Here is a 25,580-nt window from a genome sequence, read left to right as displayed (position 1 = left end):
AAATTTAAAAAATAAGATGGTAAGACTAAGTTTAGGACCCATCAAAATACTACAAGAAAGTTAATTAAAATTACATTTGTGTTTTACGATTTTTTAAATTTCACTAGCTTTATTTTTAATTTTCAACACATAATTTTGAAGTCTAAAATTTCTGATGTGTCACCTAATATTAAAATTATTAATATTGTACATAAATTAAAAACTATAACTGACAAGAAATAAAATCTTTACGTGGCCTATTAATAAGGGTTGGAAATTAAACGTAATGCGTAATAGTTGATCAGTGATTCTCAAACTTGTGTATGTAGGTATATTATAGGTATTGCCTTTAAATATATGTTTTATGGTTGGTTGGGTTAAAACGAAATACAACATTGATATACGATGCTATAGTTGTAAAAACTGTTTTTAAAAAAAATGCTTGTTCTTACGTTCGTCACTTGAGACGAAAATACTTCGTTTTGCGCATGATTTAGCATATCAAATGGTGAGATGGGGGGGGGGCCAAGAGCTTATGATACATTCTTAAAACAACCATATATATCAGATAATTATATGAAAAATAGTATCAGTTCTTATATTAAAAGGAAGGCTATTTTCAAATATTTTTTAAATCATATAATTAAAAAAAAAATTATTCGTAAGTATGGGGGGGGGTTAAGTAAAGGTCCGGTTTAGGTGGTTTTTAAGGGATAACAGAATTATCTTGATTCGTCAAATTTTTATAATGAACAAACTTGTTTACGAATGGCCTTTCTGTTCTGATAACTAAAACGAATAAATTTCTATGCATTTAGGACAAATCTGACTTTATAACGATATGGTACCTTAATATTGTACATTAAAATTTTCCAATTATACCCAAAAGCAAGATTCACGTTATGATTTCGGAAAATTCGATTTACATCCATTAAAAACTTATCAGTAAATCAGAAACGCACACGTTTACCACGATACATATTATAAATTTCAATTACGTTATAGAAACTCCAATTACAATAATAACAAGTATCAATCTCGTATCAAGATGGCTCGAGCATTTTTTCAATTAAAATACTAATGCATACGAATACGATCCGATTGTACAGTAGATTTGCATTGTTCAGGTGATATTTAAAAAAAACATAAATTTCTATTTAATTGATATTTTTTATTCAGTGAAAGTACGGTACCTTGAAATTATTATTTTATGCCGCGATTAAGATCGAACGATAAGATCGAACCGGTGTCTATGTAATTACTAAATAATCCATAGAATGTAAAATATTTATAATGAAATAATTGATAATCTAAGGTTGTATACAATTGGCAGATGTGTATTTTAAGCAATTTGATGTATGTGATATCTAATTTATATTTAATCAATGATCTGATACTTTTTAAATGATTATGCTTGGCATGTCGCCCAGTTAAATTAAACCCGTTATTTTCGAGTTTAATGCAAAACAAACATGTTATTATTATAAATTGCGATCGTAACGAATGCATTTTGATTTAAATATTAATTGATTAATTAATAGAGAACGTTAGTTTTTTTTATGAATATTAATTTTTGGGACACAAGTAATACATGTGTATACATATATTTATATTAATATATAATAGAATTTTTTAATAATTGTCATTGAAATAAATTATTACACGTATCATCTAACAATTTAATTTGTATTTTGCTTCAGTAGCAAAAAATCTCAATTATTTATAGTTACTGTGCAAGCGATTTTTAATTTACGTTTTTTACGGTTGCGCTCGTATTAATTAAACTCGATCGCAGATAGTGGATGAAAAATTGTCATATTTATCCAAAATAAGGCCATGTTTGAAATTAACGTGCAGCATCCCATAAATCATCCGAAAACGAGTAATTAAAATACTGCTGTCTGACGGAATCATCTCGCATTAATTTACGACCGGCTGATTCGGCCGGAAGATTCTACCGGAAAGATGGCTAAGATCTATAAATTTCCGCTGTGCCTGTTCAAAAAATTCACGTGTACGTATTATATTATTATTTTTTTATTCCAGTATATGCAAATTTCAAGCGGAGGAACATGAAAAAATCGACGAAAACGCATCGAGGTGTATGCAAATTTTCGGATTGCAGCTTGTTACGAAAGCTGGAGGGAGAATTAGCAATTGTAATTTTTTCCGCGAGCAGAAAACGCGGAAATTGTAAAAGAAAAACATCTCATATCTTGGCAGGGCTATCATCCGATTTGCTTGTGTGTACAACATGCTTTGATTTTGTTCTGTTTGCGCTTTTCCTTCTTCTTCAATTTTATTGCGCAAAAATAATAAATCACTCGAATGAGGCCGAACTAAAATAGCAAAACTATAATAAATTACACTATTTATAAGTAAAATACAATTAATTAAAATTGCAAAACGCCCCGCCTATAAAAATTAACAGTGCTTAGAAATCAAATTAATAAAAAACACTACCATAAATTATAATTAAATTTAATTACAAAATATGTAAATATATAATACAATATGAAGAAAAAATACAGTTTTGCAACGTGTTACATACTTATAGATATTGTATAGTCAAAGCTTTCACATTTGCATAATAGCAAAATAAGATGAATAAGCAACGAAAACTATTGTATATATATTGTATAACCAAAATATTCAAGGGCGAAAAAATCTATTATGAATTCTTACCTCGTAGATTTTCCCTTCTGGGCCACCCTCGGTAATTTGGATGAATGGTCGCCGGGCTTGTGCAACTTTCTAATTTTTAATTGTTCCTCCTTCACAAAAGACTTCTTGGGTCACACAGTAACATAACAAACCAAAAAACGGGATATCAACAACACACAACAAATTAACTGTTGTTTACGTCTTTGTCGTTATCCATCTTGTCAGCTTTATATTATTTATTACAATAACTGTTTATCGTTTTTAACTTTTCGTTTTTGGATCACAATAGTCATTCTTTTAAAGATCATCTACACCTTTTCCGACGCGTCATTATAACGATCAGTAGTAATTGTTCGATCATTTGAGTGTTCGTCATATAATCATCACTTTTTATTTTTATTTTGTGTATGTCTAAAAAAAATTAAAAATCAGGTATAAATTTGTGACGAAATGTATCATTAGAGTAGACGTTGGGTTCTCAGATAAAATTATAAGATATCATATTTTTTATGAAAATACGTTCAGTATTATTTATATTACAATTCAACAAATTTTTAATTATATTTAAAAACAATGCTTTGATTGTAGTTTAAGAAAATACGTCTTTATTTTTTGTGAAAAAATATTGCGGTATAAAATTATATATCTTTTTTTGCTTAAAAAAATATCAGAAAAAAATGATAAATATCTACGCAACATATTTGTTTAAGGTCGTGTATAAGTTTGTTGTTTTGGCAGTAATTCAATGAAATAGGCAGTAGTAGAAAAATATTAACTTAAATACACGGTCAGTTGATAAACGGTCAGTAATTATATTAGGAATTCTGTTTTTAAATTTGTGTCATTTAAAATAAATTAAAAAATATTTTAGGCGTAAAAAACGTTATTGCGTCAGTAATTTTGCTTCATTTTAATAAATTATTTAATCTAACAGTCATGTTTAGGTATATTTTAATTGAATATTGGTATTTTTATTACAGATGATGGTAATGTAATAATAATTCTAGTTATGAAATGAAAGGGTTCAATAAAAATAAAATATGTTTTATAAGAATCACATTTACTTGAAATAGTATTTTAAGATCGGTTTGATAAAAAAATATTAAGAGAGTATTAAGAGCCGAAATCAGAGCTTAATTGAGCGATTGCTAAAGTTACTGATCGTTAATATTCAATTGGCCATATATTAATAATAATATTACTGTATGTTTAAATTAAACGTAGTTGAGCATTTATTCATAAAAAATGAGCATTTAATTGATTGCCATGAGTATTAAATATGCAATAGTAAAAAATCCACGAGTAAATATTGGTTAATTTATACTTATTTTATGTAATTATTAAAATATTTATTATCTATTATATTAAATTGTTTATTTATTACTAAAAATATAAAAATAGCAACAACAAAACATATTATATACAAAAAAAACTTATGCGGTGCATTTTAATACAGTATTATTTAATTGATTAAAATTGTATTGATCTATTAAATAATAATTTATAACATAAAAAACAGTGTATAAACCTAATCTTAAAATTTTAGAATTAGTAACTCTAATCTGTTGTTCTTTCCAAATTGATTACATTTTACATTAATATTATGTATAGTAAAATTTCAGTTGATTTTAATTACTTTTATGAATTTTATGTTAATTAAACGATTTTATTTACATTAATAATATTAATCTACAAAATAAGATTAATAAAACCTAATGCAAAACATGATATTGTCAGAATAATAACAAAACATATTATTGAAAAAGTCTTATGTGGCGCATTTAAAAGTTTCCGTATGATCTGTCTTTATCTAATCACGAAAATTGTAATTGATCTATTAAAGAAAAATTAAAACATATAAAACGGTTTACAAAGCTAATCTTAAAAATCCAGATTTATTAACTCTAATTTGCTGCCCTTTTTAATTGATTGTATTTCATATGAAAATTATATATTGGAAAATTAAAAATAATTCGAAGGTATTTTCCGCTAATTTTACAATACCATAGATCTAAAAATATTTCATTGTTTATTAATAAGCATATAAAAGTAACAGAAATTATGGCAAAAATGTGATTATCCAAATAATAACGAAACATACAATATAAATAAATTATAAATAGCGAATTTAAATGTTGCCTATATGATCATTGACCTTATCTAATTAAAAAAAATTGTAATTGATCTATTGAAAAATAAGTATAACATACAAAATGATTTACAGAGCTAATCATAAAATTTAGTTACTCTAATTTATTGAGCTTTTTTAATTGCTTATATTTTTTATGAATATTATATTTCATACATATATATTCAAATTCAATTAATTTATACTACCCAAATGTATTTTCTGTCAACTTTATGATATAAAAATATTGAATTGCTTATTAATAAACATATAAAAGTAGCAAAATAATAACAAAACTTACTAGATAAATAAATCATAAATGGCCCATATATTAACTGCCTATTTGATTTTTTTTTATTTAAATAAGAAAATTGAAAATTTTCATAATAAAAAACAATTATAACATAAAAAAGAAAATTAAAATTTTTATAATAAAAACGAATTGTAATAAACAAAGTTAATCTAAAAATTTCAGATTTAGATTGACGTATTGCTCTTTTTAAATTAATTAAAATTAAGATGAATGGTAAAAGTAGTTAATTTAAACTAATTTTATGACTATTACGATATCAGTTTATCTAAGAATATAGATGTGTCTATCATTAAACATATACAAATAATAAAAACAATAAAACATGTAATATATAAAAAACATTAATACGGCGCATTTAAATGTAGCCCATATTCTTCAGTTAATTGGAAAAATTTTAATTGTTCTACTGAAAATATATTTAAAAAATATAACAAAACTTATGTAAAAATCCAAATTTAATTACTCAAATTTGTTGCTATTTTTAAATTTACTATAATTTCCATGAGTAATAAATATAAAATTTCACGATATAGGTTTATCTAATAATAATGAATTGATTATTAATAAACATATAAAAGCAAGAAATCTGAAGAAAAAATATGATATTATCCAAATATGAACAAAACATATATAACAAAATAATAGGTGGCGCATTTAAATGTAGCCCATGTGGTCCTTTCTTTTATTTAATTAGTTAATTTACTAAAAAATAATTTAAATAATTAAAAATATTATCGGCTTATTTAAAAAATCTAGATTTATTTACTCCAATAGTATAATCGATAAAATTTTGAAATAATTTCATTTAAATAAAATTAAAAAAATAATATTTTATTTTAATACATCTGAGACAATATTATAATTATTTTATCACAACTTTAAAATATGTTGAAATATTGCAACTGATATTTAAAATATATAAATAATTTAAAAGTTATGACAAACGGAGCTTTACTGACTGTTTATATTTAATAAATAATATATTTATTAAATAATATTAAATAAAAAAATAATCGTTTAATCAGTTGCATAAAAAGTAAAGCAATTTATATTATTTAAATATTTAAAGAAAAATATTTAATAAGTATATAACAAAATATTAGTATGATGGGATGTATTTATTAAGTTTTTAATTACTATATCTTTATCATATTTAAAATACTAAAATATGATTTACAGATACGAATTAATTAACGATTAGGTTATAGCAAAAATTGATACACATTTTGTTAATAAAATTTTGAGCCAAATGGCGTCTTAAATGGATATGTTTTTTTATATCTACAATTCATACAACAAGGGTTTTCACGCTCTATTGATACATTTCATCACAATTATAAATTAAAAAATTATATCACGAGATGTTCGCTAGCGTTTCGTTATTAATGGACACGTACTAGATCACAAAAAAAAAACTCGCGTGATCCAAACGCGGGATTAGAACCTATTACTACTGTATTTTTACCTTTACCGGAGAAACGTACTCTTCACCTCCTCGCAGAAGAAACGACGAAAGCCTTTAGAGCCGAATCACCAGTTGCGTTCTGTTTACTACATGAACGATCCGAGAGCGACATCTTCTTATTTATTTTTAATTAAAAAATACTGCGCCACGATATGATAATACAATCTGCGTTTTAACAATTTTTGGTCGATTTGCCAGTCTTTCGATCGCGCGTTAAATTTATATTATTTATATGTATTACGTTATAGATTAATTATTATCGTAGTATAAAAAATGATCACAATTATTATTTATTTACATAATATTATAAAAAATTGACCCTGTATGATTTTTATATATGACGTTGTTGTTTTACACGCCGATCGTTCACATTTACAAAATATATTTATTTATATTATCTTTTTGTACTTCTATATTATTAATAGTTTTAAAATAATCTTTCGGCGCACTGTTCTGTCCATTATAGTTTTTTGATTTTGCGTCATCTAGCGACGGTAGTGTGCGGCGCACAAATCATGTTTTCTCAAATGCGTGCACAATAATTGAATCGATCGTCCGCGAGCGGTCGAAGTGTGTGTTCGATGCGAAATGATCGCGACTACAGTGCGTTTACGGCGACACTGATGCATTTATTATTAATTATTTTTTTAACAACTTCTTTTATCGACAAACTGTTTAAACACGCAAACTAAACATCGACATTCAGCAAATGATAAGCGGGTTATTTTTGACGTTTGGATTGTGTTTGGATTTTGTTGGGATTTGTTTGGCACTAAGCGGTTTTTCCGGCGCGTTTTTTTATCTCTCATCAAAAACAAAACGGTACGGAAGCAACGAAAAAGTAAAAGATTCGTTCGACGTGGGTCGGTCGTGTGTCGGTTTTGTATCGGGCAAGCGCCTGCGGGCGTTCACATCTCGGGTGTGCGCGACGCCGGGCGTCTGGACGGCACTGAGCCGCCGGCGCCGGAGGATGCTGCGCCCTCCCCTCCGCGCCCCTCTCGTCTCGGGACTCCCCCGCGTCCCTCCGCCCCCGCTGCGCGCCTACACGCCGGATTCGTCATCGCGGGAATACACGCTGACGTACGACAAGCGTCCGGACCTAGTCCGGAGGACCCCCGGGCCGTGTCCGTGGCTGCGACGTGAAAATTAATCGGACGCACCCGGACCCGCGAAATTGATTTATGTTCAAAATTTCAATGTTTTTGTACAACAACACGCATAAAAATCCTGTTTTCGGGCATTCGTTTGGAAAACGCGCCATCCCACGACCGACTATTCATGATTTAGAACTTTCAGAAATAAGATTTGATCAACTGAAATTGGAATTGAGTTAGCCGAGCATTCGCATATACTTGACGGCACCAGACTCATGATACAACTCGTACAGTTCGTTGCTGTATAGACGAAGACAAGTATCATCGAGAACCGCTGGTAGTCAGTGTCCATATATTTGAAGAGTCTTGTTTAGACATGTCCATTAATCCCTTTCCGATCATCTCATTTTAAAAATATCCAAGAAAATTATCATTTATAAGAATTTTTTAATGTTTTACAATGGCTGTATAATTTTATACCGCTGCATAAGAATGGGTGGTTCCGTGCAAGAAAATTTAATTTTAATCATTTTTAAAAAAGTACTGTGACAGAAAAATAGGTATTTTAGATATATGGGTGCTTTTAAAGTATTTATTCGTTTGCAGACCAAATAAACATCTGTTGGCTAAAACTTATCTCCTATCATTTTTTTGAGTTAATGAAAAATAACAGACAAATATCGTTAAAGCGGATATTGTCTAGATTTACACTACTTTTTGTCACCATAGTTCAATTTCACCCAAACCCAGATGACTTTTCAATGTCTATATTAAAGAGCAGGCATGCGAAAGCATCGCCTTGTCTCAGCCCGTTAAGTTTTAAAATAATCCGAGAGTAATTTTATATACAAATCAGGTAATTTATTAGTAAAGCAAATGATTTTAAAAGATTTTGTTTTGTTTGACGAAGTGATTCCATGGATGTTATTTGGAAGAACAAGCTGAGAAATTTATTTTCCCTTGAATTTGGACAGAAATATGCATGTTATTTATTTAAACATTAAAAAAGCGACTGGAAAAATTTTGGAAAAATTCTGCGAAAATTCTGCGAATTTACTGCGAAAATTCTGGAATGCCGTCCCTGATACTAAACCAGAAATTATCGGTTATTCTTCAAAGAATATATAAAAAAGAGACTCTTGAATCTATCCCAAAATTATTTTTTAAAATATGTCATTTCAGTGAAATCATATCATATCATATCATAGTAACAATATCATTTATCTGGCAGGTGCTAGTAAAATTATATGATATTTAACTATTCCATATGTAGTAATATATATATTTATACTGAGTTTTATTTATTTAAATGTTACAATGAATATGTATTTTTAGTGAAGTTATATTTTCACTAGTGAAGTGTACATAGATACATTTTCATCAATAGATATAATATATATATTTCTACTAACAAAAATATAATTTAACCGATTGGCGCTCGTGAAATTATATGCTACTCTAAAATGCCTATGAAACTCAATCTGACAGTTGTGAAACGTCCATTTACTGTTTAAACCCAAACCTAACCTACACGAAACAACCAAACCCAACTTTCCCTAATGAAAGTAATTATAATTTTAGAACAATCATTAGATTAAGTCCAAAATACAAACTAAGTCAACTCAACTCTCGGTGAAAATAACCGAAAGAATATTATCCGCATCTCGCATATTGCTCGATAGTTTGTCTGCATTTCGATATAACACTATGTTTTAAAAATATGATAGCTATTCTAAACGATATTACTACGGACTTTTGATATGAGAATATTGGTCACAGTGTATTCAAACCAAATTTTGGTCAATAGGAGGACGCATATATTATATATTATTTTAAGCATATCGTATTTATTATTAAAAAAATAAGTAGTCAACTTTTCTTAAAAATTATTACTCATACATGTGACTCGACCAAAACTAAAAAGTTACATACTACTTTTTATTTTCACCTATATTTATATTTTTATACTTCAAGCATCTAATATATAAATGTGATTAAAACCTGCATCCTAATGTTTATTTATAAACTCTCACTATGAGCGGTCGTAATCGGATATGATGATTAATTTAAATCGAGTTAGGTTGTTTATACATGATATCAAAATTAACAGAGTACACGCGGTAGATACCTTCCAGGGGGTATATAGCGTAAATCTAAAACAATTGTATTCGAGCAACATCCTCAGCTAAACGCGTGGACTTCAAAAAGTAACGCAAGACACACTGCATAGGCAGTGGGAGATGTTCCATATGTAGGTCAAATGCAAGATATGTTTTTACATCGCGCGCTATACGCGTGAAACCAAATATATTTGATTTGGAGTATTTTAAAAAAAAGTTTTTTTCCCAACCACATAAATCGAGAGATAAGTGTAATAGACTTTTGTAAAAATATGATAAGTCGCATCTGCGATCTGACCCGATCTGATACTGATTTTATTTTGTACAAGTATAAAAAAAAACATTTTATAAAATCATATGTAAATTTGTCTTCTTTGGAGGATGCACATACATATATATTATATTAATATACATGTGTCATTGTGGTGTAAAATGTTAACATGGAATATTAATATTCCTAATAGTAAGAATAAATGTGCGATGTCTAATAATTACTACAATATATACAAATGCTTGAGAATCACCGTTTATAAATTTAAAATTAAATTAAAATATAAAAAAATATAATAATGCGTATCACTCCCAACAGAAACATCGATCAGATAAGTCCGTAGTTATAACCCTCTTTATAAAACGTTTAATTAAATTGCTTATAATTTTTTAAATATGATCGTGCATTTTGAAGCCACCCTATGATCGATTATTATTTGAGCCATCGCATCTTTGCGAAACAGAGATAAACAACCATTAAATCGTCCTAATACAATTAATTATTTCGAAATTGCGCCGCCTTCACGACACGGCCATATAAATTCATCATAATTCTGAAACGTTTACGCAGACGATTTGTACATTATATATGTATTAACAGAGATATAGCGTTTCATTGTGGCGTTCGTGTTCTTGTATATCTCAATTTGGGACACATTGTAGCGTGACGTATCCGACAAACGCGACGTTAAACATTATTTTGTGTAAAAAATATATTGCAGCAATTGTGCAAAATGGTGACTTAAAAAGTGACCCTTTCGCGTTCGAGTATATTGCATTAAACTCGAGAGTGTCTTTAAAAAGTTTACAACAAAACGAAAACGGAGACGCGGAGAGAGGGTAAAAAGGAGCGAAAATCCAGAATCTAATAAAAAAGTTTTCCGCCATACATAAGCTCGTGTGAGATGGCCCACACCCAGTCACACAGTGTGTATATGGAATCTTTGCGCTGAAGAAAGTTTGTCTCCGGCCCCGGGGTAAGTCTGAGGAGGGACGGTGGGAGGTCGAGACGGGTAGTGGGGACGAGCTCGGGGGGTTGGGCGGAGCGAGGCCACCCCAAATCCGACGTCCGCCCAATCCGGCACCCCCCGTCGACTCTATTGTCGGAGAAGCCCAGGGGTACGCCGAGATCCGTGCTCGGGAGCAATGGCTCGTTGAAATTAATCGAAAATCGACGCTGGATATTTTTGCAAAATTTATTTTTATGGCAGAGTAGATCTGATATCTTGTAAGAGCAAAAGAAATCATATTGAGATTTTTTCTTTGAAAACAAATTTGTATAATTTAAACGATCTACAATTTATCATAATTGGGTTGATTTGTAAATAATAAGATTTTTTAAAAATATTTAATTAATTAAAAAACGCAGGTAGCGAATATAAAAATAACCCTAATTAAAAAAACAATCAAAAAGCATTACAAAACTGCCTCTATTTAATGGGTCAGTAATATTGTTTAATTTTTATTAGTTTTTAAAAAAATATCAGTAATTATAAAAGTATCAGTTTTTTTATTAAAAGCTATGTTATTATATTAAATGGTTCGTTATAATTGGACTTAACCTTATTGTTGATATTTTTATAAAATATATGAAAGTCTTCGGCTTATCTAAAAAAATGCACATTTAATTACTTTAATACAAAGACAATTTGCCAATAAAAAAAATACAATAAAAAACTGAGATTTTGCAAACAGTATTTAAAAAATACAAATGTATCAAAATCTAGGCAATCAGAGCTGTATGTAGAAAGTCACAGAATCTTTTATAATTAATAACAGATCATTTATTTTTAAAAATCTTTTAAATTAAATAAAAAAGTTTTCATTTCTATTATGAATATTTTAGAATATTATTGAGATTTTAAAAAAACTAATTTGAAAAAAATTAAATAATATATAAAAAAAATAGTATAATTGCAACAAAATATATAATATTGCGAAAAACATCGTTCAGAACAACTTTGAACAAACATTTGTATTTAAAAGAATATAAAAATATATTGCCCTAAACTTGCATGGAACAATTAATTTATATAAATATGATTCACTACCCCTGATCTAAAGACGAGAGAAGGTACGGGGCGCGGTACAATAATCACCCCCGTTGTTTTGGTGGAAAAGCGTGACGGGTTTCGACATCCACGGGTCGGGGGTGTACATACACCCCAAAGTATACGAAAATAGCCATCGCCAACCTTTTATCGTGACGTGGCACTCCTTCGAATTAAATCTAAAACTGGCTACCATAAATAAATTGCCAAAACGATCAATATCGAGAAAATTAGCTTTGAAGCGAAAAAAATTCAGCTCGATTCGCGATGGTTACTGATACCTATCTCAACGTCAACGTCTTCCCGAATATTCTGCCTACCCTGCGGATTTCATTTTTGATGGAATTGGGTTGAGTTATGGCGGCTTAAGCGTATTCTGTATTTGCGTGCCTTTTTTTCTTTCCCACACGTACCGTGTGTAATATAGACGGAAGTTTTGGAATTTATGAAATTTTTCAATCGCTCAACAGATTTTTTGCGGTTTGTATTTAATGGATAAACAATCTGTGTTTTGTAATATATTCACATTTACATATCGCGCGATGTAATAAATGCATTTAATATTTTTAAACGCTCAAATTAATCACGAATTCTTTGATACAAGTAAATTAAATTTTGCATAGATATAGTTTTTTTAAATATAAATTACCTCATTATGACTTTTGGTTGTAAGTAGTTCAAAAAGCTCACCTGAAACAAAATAAAATAAATTATCAAATAGCGTTCATTTATATACTATATATAATACATACGTACAACATAATATAATAGAAAAAATATTATAAAGTCTAATAATCAGGCAGATTCCTTCAAAATATTCAATAGTCTCTAAATAATATGTTATGCGCATGCGTAACATAGCTTTTAAGTAACACTAAATTAATTTATTAACATGTATGTAATATTTAATTATGTTATTAATATACTCAAGCTTATTAATAACATATATTTAATAATTTTGTATATTTGTTTAATACATAACAACGAAAGCGTTACAGTTTATTTTTATTTTATAAACAATATCTAATTAGGAGATAAACACTAATTAATGCTACTAATTATACTGTATATTTAATTAGAACATCTAAAAAATACTTTGTATATGTATATATGCCATGATATGTATTCTTTGCCATTCTTCGTTACACCGTTTATTTTTTGCACTCTCTTCTAATAGAAAGCATCAAACCGGTAGCCAACACATACTTTGACGTAGTATGCAGTCATTATGCTCTTATGTTTTATGCATCAACAAGAGCACACAATGGCAAGAGACAAATGTTCTCACATGGCAGGTGAGGCAACCAATGGGCGTCTAGCTAAGCCGCCTTGTTCATCACAACTCACTGACAAGTTTACGTCTCAATGCAGTATGTATAGTAGAAGCGATGTCAGGATTTATGGCGCCCTTTGTCAGAGAGTGAAATACGCGCCAGGAATCGCTTTTTAATCAGCCCAATGCAAAAAAGGTGGCGAAAAACTGTTGCGTCGCTTCCAATCCGATTGAAAATGGAAAGCGGAGACAAAAATGCAATTTACAGAGAGAGAGAAAGAGCCCCCGGGTTGTGGGAGGCTGGGCGAGTTGTACCCCTCGTACCAGCTTTGCACTTTTGCAACGAAAGCTCTCTGGGACGCTGGCCATTCGGATGAAATGGTATGAAGAAATAAAGAGGAGAACAGTAAAGTGAAACATTCCATCGAGTGATTAATAGAAAAATCAAAGTTGAAAAAATAATACTAAAAATGTATAGAAAATACAATATATACACTTTATCTTACTAGAACTTTTCGAAACATATTTATATATAAGATTACATTTCTGAAAGCCTTAATAAAAAAATACTGATAAGGATAAAAATTCAATCTATTCTTAAAATCCAATAATATTTGTGCTGTTTTAAATTATATGCAATCAAATTTATAACAAACAAAAATTAAAGGAGAAATAAAGGTCTTTGTTCAATGCATTTGTATTGTCAAAGAGAATAAACAAAAATACATCTATTGTGAACGGCATAAATAACGTCCGTACGCCTCAAACCGATATTCGATAGAAGATAGTGAAACTAAAAATTTTATTATTGCCTGATATATGCAACAAAATAAATATTAAATATGATTTATATAAAAAAGTTTTTTTTTGAATTTTTCATGGTGGGGGGAATGTAATGTTATACTAATTTCTATGTGTTATTAAAATAATGCAAAGCTTACATTTATTGCTAAATTATTAGTAATATTATTGTGAATGGTTACACAATCGAAATAAATATTGCATATGACATAGGAAAAATAGTTTTTTTGTATTTTTTCATGTTGGGGAGAGTGGAATCTTTGCAATCATATTATAATATAAATTATATCCAAATAATTCAAAGTTAACATTTATTATTATTATATATTTAATATTAAAGTGTTGGATGATTGAAAACCCTAAATAAATATTGTATATGACTTATATGAAAAATATGATTTTTTTATATTTTTTATGGTAAGGGAATATGATGTTTTGTTATGTGATTTCTAAATAATGTTTTGAAGAAACTTATTAATATATATTTAGTAATTACCGAGTGAATGGTTGAATGTCTGAAATAAATATTGCACATGAAGAATAAGTTATTTTATATTTTTTCATGGTGGGGGTAATGTGTTTTTTTGGTATCATATCTGATATCCAAATAATGAAAAGATGATATTTATTGCTGGTTATAAATTCAAATAAATATTGCTTATGACTTATATACATATATGAGAAATAAATATTTTGGTCATGGTGTAGGGAATGTGATGTTTTGTCACTATACATATTATTCAAATAATGCAAAGTATAAATTTATACATATATTATTATTAATATAAAATATATGTTTTTTTCGTGGTGGGCGAAATATGGACTTTTGCTATTATACATATGTGATAAGCAAATAATGCAAAGTTTGCAGTGTTTGATAAATAATAATCTATAAAGTAGCGAATGGTTGAAGAACCTTAATAAATACTGCATCTGCCTTATATGAAAAATAAATTATTTTATATTATTTTATGTTGGGGGAATGTAATGTTTTGTAAATATAATATATGTGATATCCAAATAATGTAAAGATATAATTTTATATTATATACTTAGTTATTAACTGGTGGAAGGTTGAAGAACCAAAATAAATATTATATATGACTTGTATGAAAAACATTTTTTGTTTTTTTCATGGTGGGGGGAATGTAATGTTTTGTTACTATATTTGCTATACAAATAATGCCAAGTTTACATCTATTGCTTTACATGTTTTATATGAAATATATATTTTTTTATAATTAAGTATAACTACTTAAAATATATTAGAATATTAAAATGCAAATAAATAGTTATGGGCACATTGTAACCCAACATGAAACAAAATATTTTATCCTGTATATCCCTTTATTTTTACTTCTTTTTGGATAATTTTCGTGTTGCTAAATCATATTCTTTAGCAATGTTTTTAAAGGGACGCTTAGAATTTGGTATGATTCTTAATAATCTTCAATTTATTTCAACCTATTCTTTATAAGACTTTTTATTAACTGTGTCTTAAGACTACAGAAGTTCAATGACTTGAAACAAAATGACGTATAGTTTATTCTAATTTTTTTTACAATTTACAAAGTAGTCAACTAACATCAAATATTACTTTCTCGAAAGTTTAATTTAATGTAATAAGACGCTAATCTGATACGTAAATCTGGTGTTTTGTTCGCTCTCTCCCCACCGTTTAATCGTTCCACCCAAAAGCTTCTAAAACAAGCACAATTACTCCCAAATAACTACTTGAATTTTATTCCGTTTAATCAATTTTTCGACGGACAGCGTGCGTTAATTGAAAATTCTAATTTGGAGAGAACAACGCGCCGAATTGAATGCGTCGTCGAACAATGGCCGGTGTGCGCGACTTTTTTTGTAATAATTAAAACAACAGTACTAGCTCTCGTATAGTATATGTACGTGTGTATAATAGGATTTAGTGAAAACAGTCTGCAGCAGATCGCAGATAGGTATGCAAAATAGGTCGTCGAAATATTTATGGCCGCCCGGAGAGACAGCGGCGCGAGAACTCAACGGAACGAGACCTCAGATTTGCCCCCGAGATGGATGTGAGGACCTCAGAGTGTCGGCGGGACCCTTGGTACATGATTTGACTTATTTATTTAGGAAATCATTTAGATGAGACTATATTGATTATTTAAATGAACTATATTATTAAGTTAAATTTGCAATAAAGTATTTATAAATAAGTTCCAATAACTAAAAAATCCTTTTTTCCAGACGATAAAAAAAATATTATATAGAGAACACTATTGTATCTACACCACATTCCCCTTATAATGAACTTCGGGGTTACCTTTGAACGTCTGCTTACTTTCACATGTCATTTAACACACGTTCCAAACAAAAATACAACGAGCGCTTCGCGTTATTTTCGACAAACTTATATACGTGTGTGGCGTGCATTACACTGTCTTATATAACAACACATATGTGTATACATATATACATAAAATGTGATATTTCTTTTATTAGCCCACTCGCTAATGAGACAAGGGGATGAAATTTGGCTAAGGGACGAACGCTAAAAGCTTTTAGATGTATCCACACACTTAAGTATACTATTGATTGCATGTGTGTGTTTGGTCTTCGCTGCAGTATAGCAACGGGGTAATCGGTTTAATTAGCTGAAAATAACAGTAAAAAGCTACAAGTATGGAGTTTTGGAAAGATAGTACGTATATTATAGGATAGGGGCGAAGCTTTCGAGAAAAACAAACTCTGCGAGTAAATAAAACTTCGTCTCACTCTGTGAGACGTCGGCCAAATGAAAATAAAAAAGTTTTCTCTTTCCGAAGAAAGGGATGGGCTTACTTAACGGCGAGAGGAGAATCTAATTAGCAAATGGATTGAAATGTTTAATTTCTCGACTAAGATGTATAACTTGGAAAAGTTGGCCGGATTGGTGAGCGCGGCGGTGATTTACAAGTTTGGTGGAGAATTTTCTTCCAACGCTCACACATTTACAAAGTTGAATAGATTTTTAGAATTAAGCTTAAGAGTGTGGAGTTAAAACATGTTTTTTTCAGGCATATTGTGCATTAAATATAGAAACAATAAAATAATATTTATTTAGTAAATTTATTTTTTGCAATTAACAGACAAGATTATAAAATGGCGTATTTAAAAGTTGCCTTATAACAAATAATAAATTATAAGTTATATTATTAGATTCGTGAAAATTCAATTTTATTAATTATTAAAAAATATAAGGCTTCTTACATTAAATTTCTGGGTACTCGTCTTATTAAAACATATAGTAACTATATTATTAAATTGATACTATATTAGGTTTTTAAATTATTAAATATTATATATTTAGTTTATAGTTCAAAGTAATGATTGTTGAATTTAATTTTACTGCGAGTTAAATATATTACAATTAATTAACAGGGCTGTGGAGTCGGAGTTGGAGTCGCGGAGTTGTAACATTTTAAGAGGAGGAGTCAGAGTCGGAAATTTTAATTTAGTATAATTAAAAATTTAAGATTAGATTTAGTCATCCTGGAAAAATTAAACCAATGAAACCCTTGGCAAATATAATTAATAAATTTGTTATTTTTACTTATTTTAATGTATCATTTTATTTAATATAGTTTTTTTAACAGCTAATATTTTGTAGCTTTTTTTATTAAATATATTTTTTGTACTTTTTTTTTTAAATATATCATTTAATAAGTCAATAAAGATAATTTAAGTTGGCCTTTTTTTGTTTATTAATTTGTTTGCATAAAATAATATTAATAATATTGCTTAAATCAGAGTCGAAAAATTAATTCTTTAGACATTATGGACCATTCACGCGATTTTGAGGGTTAAAATTAACGTATCTTAAACTTATAAAAATATCGTGCTAACGTGATAAAGATTTAACATTTATCAATAGATGGCAAAATATATATTTATAATTATTTTATTTTGTTAAAATGGCAAATTTAAAATTTCGTTAAAATAACTGACCGTAAAGTATTTTTGTAGATTCTACGAACTTTGGTGATTCTCTGAACGATAAGTTATTTCATAGCGTTCTTAAATATTACTCCTTTGTCAAGAATCTAAGTGAAATACTCAAACAAAATTTCTTAGATATTTATTCTATGATATTATAATATTCTATGATATTATAAAAATTCTATGATATTATAATATTGATATTTATTATATTCTCTTCAAGTATCCGTATTTGTACCCTAGCGCACTTTTGTTAAGAGCGTTGGGATACAATTCATTCTATTCTCAACGTAGCGTCTACTTAATGAAGCACTTTTTAAAGTTGCTAAGGGGCGGTGTCGACAACCCGTCAAGTAGACATGTTCATTATTAAATAAAGTAATAATATAATTTACATATATTAATAAAAATAAGGTAGGATCTAAATAAAACTGTGTTGTGGCAATATATATAGAATAATATTATCTTATAAATTAAAAATATGCTTCTTTATTAAAAAAAATGATTAATTAAATATTATAATATTTCAATGAATAGTTTGTTATTTATTTATTTATAAAATATAAATAATTGGTTTGTTGGCCTACGTTATCTATAATATACAGCCTTTTCTGAGATCGGCTAGGGCGAACTGGAAGGGACGATAAAGGTCAGTGTTATTGCCGAAAGTAGACAACACGAGCAGCCAAAAGTGGATCGATGAAGAATTACGAAACTTTGCAGATACGGTCTCAAACCAACCGGCTACATAGACTGATCGAAGATTTATATACATATTTATATCTAATAGTTGATTAAGTTTTCGTTTCGCAGGTGATGCTTTTCGCTTGTCCTTTGCTTTGAAGTTTGGAAGCACTTGACGCGCATATAAATCCAAGTGCCTTCTGCTCGTTCGCTCAGGGGTGGGCAACTCAGGGCAAACTTTTTAAATTCGTCAGACACTTTATTGATATATGGCAACACGAAAGCGGCGCTATCCGGTTGATTCTCGCGGATATCCGGCTAATCGGTTGGATTTAATTTTAACGAGACCGGAAGGGTTACGCGGACCGAAGAAAACAGATGCAACGTAAAAATCGATACATTCTCTTCTACTTGATTAAGAACAATACTGACTCAAAGAAGTATAAAAATAGATTTTTTAATACATTATAAAACATGTATAGAATTTTCTGAAACTTCTCATATTTTTACTGAGAATTGGAAAGTTCAGTTATAGATTTTTTAAGCTGTAACATAAAAAATCCCATAAAATATTTTTATCGTAAGCAGTCCGCATGTGACAATATCTTTGTAAATCTCTCAGCACTTAGCACAAACGAGCTTTCGTTCTGTCACGCAAAAACAATAGAAACGAGGCAAATTAAAAATATCTAAATTTTTTTTCGCGTTGCTCCCGCTTTTGCGTTGTAGTTTTTTTACTTGTTCTTTTGAATACGTTTCCATAGAGCAGCTGACTCGTTCCCATCACACCCCGTAACACGATTAGCTTTCTCTCTCTAGCTACCGAGCCAATCGGTGGTGTTATACTGCGTCTCTTTCATCCTTTATGTCCTGAAAAGTGTTTTCGATGGTTTGTTATGCACGGCGTACAGTATCACTGGGATAAAGCGGTGCTCACCGATAATATTAACATAATAATTATTATTAATTTTATTGTGCAATGTATATCCAATGTATTATATACAATATATTAGCGGAAAGCCTTTACGATAAGTTGTGGATTGATGAATGTGCCTAAGAAGACCGATAGATAGTGACGAGAAGTATAATAATGAATAAAAATGTACTTATTATTTTGTGATATTAGTGCTATCATTTCAAAAATACGCTGCTTAATATTATTATTTATATGTACATATTTAGCTTATATGTATATTTTTATTCTATTCTTAGAATTGAGTAAATTCAATTCATATATAAATTTAAAAAAAACTAGCGTTAAAATAGATTTAGACTGATTCTAGAATGATTTTAAAATTGTTTCGTAATAACTATAAACTCGCAACAGATTTAAAACATAGTTAAGAACAGGGCCTTTCAAGCCTTCTAATTTGTTTATGTGGATGCGTTTTACAGACATTTACTCAAGCATTATTTTGATATTATATTTATAAAATACTAAATTATTGATACTGTGATTATTTTTTATACATATTTATATAACAAACGAAAATCAATTTAATGCTTCATATATTAAAATATATGCAAAATATAAAACTTATAATCTATAGAAGATTTTGACAATCATTTTCACCATTTAGCTTAGGAAAAAAATAGTATGGTATCGAAGTATATACATATATTATACTGAAGTTAGAAAAAAAACTTTTTCCATTTTAATACAGAATCAATAACATATAACTAAAGCTAATTGTATATTTAGATTTATAAAGGTTATAGATTATACTAGACAATTAAATTAAATTATATATGCAATTTATAATAATAGTAATAAAAATATGTTTAAATGGCTAACCTATTATTTTAATCTTGGTAAAGGAGATTTTAAGGATAATATTTTCTTTATTTTGCTGTTGAATCTGTATTTTTATATATAATATAAATATAAAAATATTATAAATATAAACCGTGAATGACATATTCTAACAAAGACAATAACGTTGATTAAACTTCCATATCCAATATAAAGGTATAAGATTGAATTTCTACTTTTAAAACTAAACTATATAATTTAAAAATAAAAGTAATCTATTCTTTATTTTTGATATAAATTATGAATATTATCTAAGACTATTTTTAATTTTAAAAGTAGATTAAAATCAATTAGAATATATTGCAATCTCACTTTCTAATGAGACTATTTTTTATGTCTTCTGTACTATAATTACAAATTATAAGTTGCGAAAATTCTTGAGAATTGACTTTTATATTTAGTTTTATATATAAATAAAAAAAATTATATTACACCTGATAATCAACTTTCACGGTGAATTCTAAGCGTATAACTAAAATGCTCATTATTTATTAAAATAAATTGTCCCGCAGGTACTAGTCAAGTGTATATGAACAATTTGCAAAAATTTTGGAAGGCTGGGAACACTTTTCCTTACACCTAAACCGTTTTTATAAAATATAGAAATTAAGAGTTTAGAGTTTTTTCACCTAATATGTGCGATCTAGCTCGATTTTAATTAATCATTACGATATTCAACTGTCAGATAAAAATAAACTTAGTAAACTAAAACTATAGTTATGTAATAGGCACTCACTCCCATCTCCCATACATGATAGAAATTTAAAAACACAAAGTTCCACATGGGATTTGAACCAAGGTCACTTAGGTTAATAATCAGCGACTTAAACCACTCGTTTATTGAGCTGGTTCTAAACCATTTAAGAACTATTTCAGAACCAATACGGAAATATGCTTAAAACTTTTTCTTAATTGGCTTTCAAGTCTCTTAAAAGGGTCTAAAGAGGTTTTGTAATGACTTGATACGGTTCTAGAATGACAAAGCCTATTTTTTATGGCTTACAGGCTTACAACATAATTTGTAGTTCATAGCTACAGATTTTTATTGAAAATTATCTGAGATTTTCCTTACAATATTTATACATACTAAAATAATAAAGCTTTATATAGGTTTGTGGATCACAATTTCTCTCATATTATATCAACAGATTTAAAGCTATCTATAAAAAATACGCTTTTGAGTTTAGTATACAAATTTGTTTAGAATAGTTACACCTAGATAATCGAAGACGTATTAACACGTCTTATATCTTGAAGAGAGATAAAGTCATTGCAGCAAGAAATTTATATGCTTACTATCAAAGCCTTTAGGCATATTATCCATAATTATAAATATAAAAATATACTTGTTTTTATGTATATATGCAATACAATATGTACATCGAATTTTATTTACAGCGTGTATAAAAAATCTAGACTTTATTAGCCGCGATCAAACAGCGAACATAAATCAAGACAACATTCGAACAATGGCGGGCGGGAAATTGTGAAAAATTTTCTTATACACTCTTCAACAACAAGATTTAAATCGACGATTTATAGTTGATATAAACACTATACATCTATTCATATACATTATCCAACACGATTCATAACTGTAATACACTTAAAATATATAATTTTAATAATTTATATTAAATATTGTTTTATTATCGAATTGACGAGTTTTCTTATCGCGTTCGAGAAGTGTTTAGCGGTGGAAGCCGGGAGTCTCGCTTCTAGGGGCCGGCACTAAATCAATACGGACCATGACGACCCCCGAAGCCACCCCGGGGGCGCCGAGTCCGTCCCTGTCGGCAGTGGGTGCCCAGCGCCGGCTAAAAAGGGACACCCTCTCTCTAGTCAGCCTCCGCCGTTCACGTCATATTTCCGTCCCATCAGCGGGCCGATATCGGGCGCAAACTTTAAACGGATCATATTGGATGAAGATGTGCAATATTTGCAATATCGATTTTCGCAAAAATATATGTCTTTAATATATTAATGAATATTTTCAAAACAGTATGAAAATGTAAGAAAATTTTCATTTAAAATTTATATTACATGTATATTTGAATTTTGACTGTTTATCTTATTTCTAATGTCGAAATCTTTGTATTAATGCGATTGTATGATGCAATACGAAAACGACTCAAAACAAATCCGATAAGCAAATATGCGAGATTCGTGCTGCAGACGTATTTATTTAAGAGGTGTTTATTTTTATCTGTCCTAATTAAATTAAAAATGTGTGGATGATACATTATTTATAATGTAGGTGAAAGATTGGCAAAAGAATTGGAAATGCTGAAATCGACTATGATATGTGGTTGGTACTAAGAAAATAAATTTGATAAAATATATAATGATAATAAATTTAAATTTAAGAATCACATTGAATACATAATAAAAAAGTATTCACTAATTATTATTTTTAGAAATAAATAATTTCATTTTAGATTAGGGCATTACTTAAAAAATATTATTTAAACTTTGAAATAAGAATGTATTTGAATAGTAAATAGCTTATTTTAATAAATGTATATTAAATTTTAATATATTTATTTTATTTTGTACAGCAATTATAGTAATTCATTAAATTATTCAATAAAAATATAATAGTAAGTCATCAAATTATTCCAGAACTATTTTCGTTTGCGAAATAATCACCGTCTCTAAAATTACAGACTTTAAAATATTATTTAAATTGTTCTTTATTAAATCTTGCAATGAAAGATAAATCTCTTATACTTAATGGTAAATTTATTAATTTAAATAAGGAGAGCTAAAAAAATTAATTGAAATTGCAGACAGAGCTTTTTAAATATTAAAGGCGAATCTACTATATTTATATGAAAGCTAATAATATATAATAATTATATTTAATTGAAGCTTTATAAAAGCTCTATTGAAATATGTATACTGTCTCTAAAATTACAATTTTTAATTAATTATTATTTATAAAATCTAAAAACGAAAAAAAAATCTCTTATGCGTATGCAAAATTTAATAAATTATTACGAAAGTGTTTATATTTATTTATAAAATAAACCCTACCAAATTTGATGTTGTATTGAACTATATTGTCTGTAAAATTGCAGACCGGGCTTTTTTCATTTTTAATATATTTTTTATTATAAAATATAATTATGAAAGATGAATTTCCCATACTTATGTAAAAACTTATTTATTATTATTAAATGATTATAACTGTAAAAATTTTAATCCAAACTAAATTTTATTTTATCTCTATAAAAACTATACTGGCTCTAATTTTTCTTAAGATTTTCTCAAATATTATTTAAACCATATCTTATAAAGTCTAATGATAAAAGATCAATCTCTTAAATTATGCAAAATATAATAAATTATTGGCAAAGCGATTATATTTATAAGGTAAACAAAACCAAATTTGGTTTGGTTCTAAGAAACATTTTACGTATGTAAAATTGCAGACAGAGCTTCTCAAATATTTATTATATAATTTTATGTGAAAGATAATAAATTATTACTAATCTGATTATTACACCAAACTAAATATAATTTTAGTTACATAAAAGCTTATTACGTATTGCATTACACTGTTTCTAAAATTACAGACATAACTTTTCAAATATTATTTTAATTATTTTTTATATAATCTAATAATGAAAGATGAATGTCTTATACCTATGGGTAAATCTAATAAATTACTTCTAAAGTGATCATATTTATAAGGAAAACAAAACCAAATTTAATTTTAATCTCTACAGTTTCTGTTTTATTGTAGACAGAGCTTCTCAAATACTATTTAAATGCATTTCTATAAAATCAAATAAAAAATCTTAATCTCTTATATTTGTGTGAACACTAATAAATTATTACTAATAATTACAAATATTTTTTAGAACACTTGTATAATCGAAATAAGTGCAACGATTTGTCGACACGGTGAATTTGTCGAAACGATGATAAAGCACCCGACACACGTTCGTACGAAACATTTTGTGTTGTGTATCGCTTTCCGCTTTGGTGAATATCGTTTTCTTAGCGCACTTAATCCGGCCAAAAGTGGAATGGGCGGACGGTCGGAGAGTAGAAAAATTATTAATTATTTTTCTTTGTCGTCGTCGTTAGCCAACGAAAGCTCGGACAAGCGGAATAAAATAAAAACGTAGTCCGAAATATACCAATAATAAATCTTGATACGCACGTAACGGTCAAATACCGTGTCGTGACACGGCCACGGAATCTGCACTTGGTCAAAGCGAATGTTGTTGTGATTATTATTATTAGAAAACAGAGTCGGATTAAGTGAGTCAGATATTCTGAGAAAAAATACATTTGCCACGCAGTACATAAGTGCACTAAAATATGTTGAAAGTAGAGAAAATATTTGAGCTATTTTTAAATGCATATATTAATTTTGTTTTAGTCAAGTCTATAGTTTATTATAACATAATGATACAGTTAAAAATTCTTGGTTACTATACTATAATTTTTTTAAGAAAAATCATAATAAGATGTTATTAAGAAATCATGTAGCTTTCGGAGTGCTTTATTAGTTTTAAATAGTAATTAAAACACATTTTTTTCTGGGTTAATTTTAAATGCGCCACATGAATTTAATTTATTTTTTTTAATCTCATAGTGGCGTTTCCCGCAAAAGGTTTATGAAAAACCATTGTAAACTCACATTTTGTCGCCATCATAACGCACACATCCTAAAAAGGTTGGCAGCCGCTGAAGCAGACACCCGGCGCGATTCCATTGCTGGATTTTTTCCTACCGTCCGTCCCTACTACATTTTTGCTCCCCTCTTCTCGCAACTATATAATTTTTTGCCAACGTTTTTTCACCGATGACACACAGGCACACACACATGAACGATTCAACACACATGAATGATATCACTAAATATTATTTGATGCAATGCACAGTGAGCGACGCGCTTCAAAGTCAATACTACACTACCGGAATCCCGTGGCTTATGCAAAAACCTATCCC

The 25,580-nt window shown here is 28.6% G+C and overlaps 1 protein-coding gene across 4 annotated transcripts in view; it reads right to left on the bottom strand.

Moving 5' to 3' along the window:
- The window catches only part of LOC148234833 (homeotic protein antennapedia-like), a 340,898-nt gene that overhangs the window by 124,069 nt on the left and 191,249 nt on the right, over positions 1–25,580 (bottom strand). Inside the window, exon 1 of one of the 4 annotated variants that reach the window (XM_088186083.1) lies at positions 6,550–6,569. The exons of 2 other annotated variants lie outside the window; for them this stretch is intronic. The gene's annotated coding sequence lies outside the window, so the exon portion shown is untranslated. Of the gene's footprint in view, positions 1–2,664; positions 2,891–6,549; positions 6,570–25,580 lie in introns of those variants that run through there. One more of the 4 variants, XM_088186082.1, reaches the window with a different exon arrangement.

The sequence above is a fragment of the Plectrocnemia conspersa genome, unplaced genomic scaffold (assembly GCF_051122295.1).
Source record: "Plectrocnemia conspersa isolate PC_06_02 unplaced genomic scaffold, ASM5112229v1 ptg000005l, whole genome shotgun sequence".
Lineage (NCBI taxonomy): Eukaryota > Metazoa > Arthropoda > Insecta > Trichoptera > Polycentropodidae > Plectrocnemia > Plectrocnemia conspersa.
This window is presented reverse-complemented; position numbering and strand designations above follow the sequence as displayed.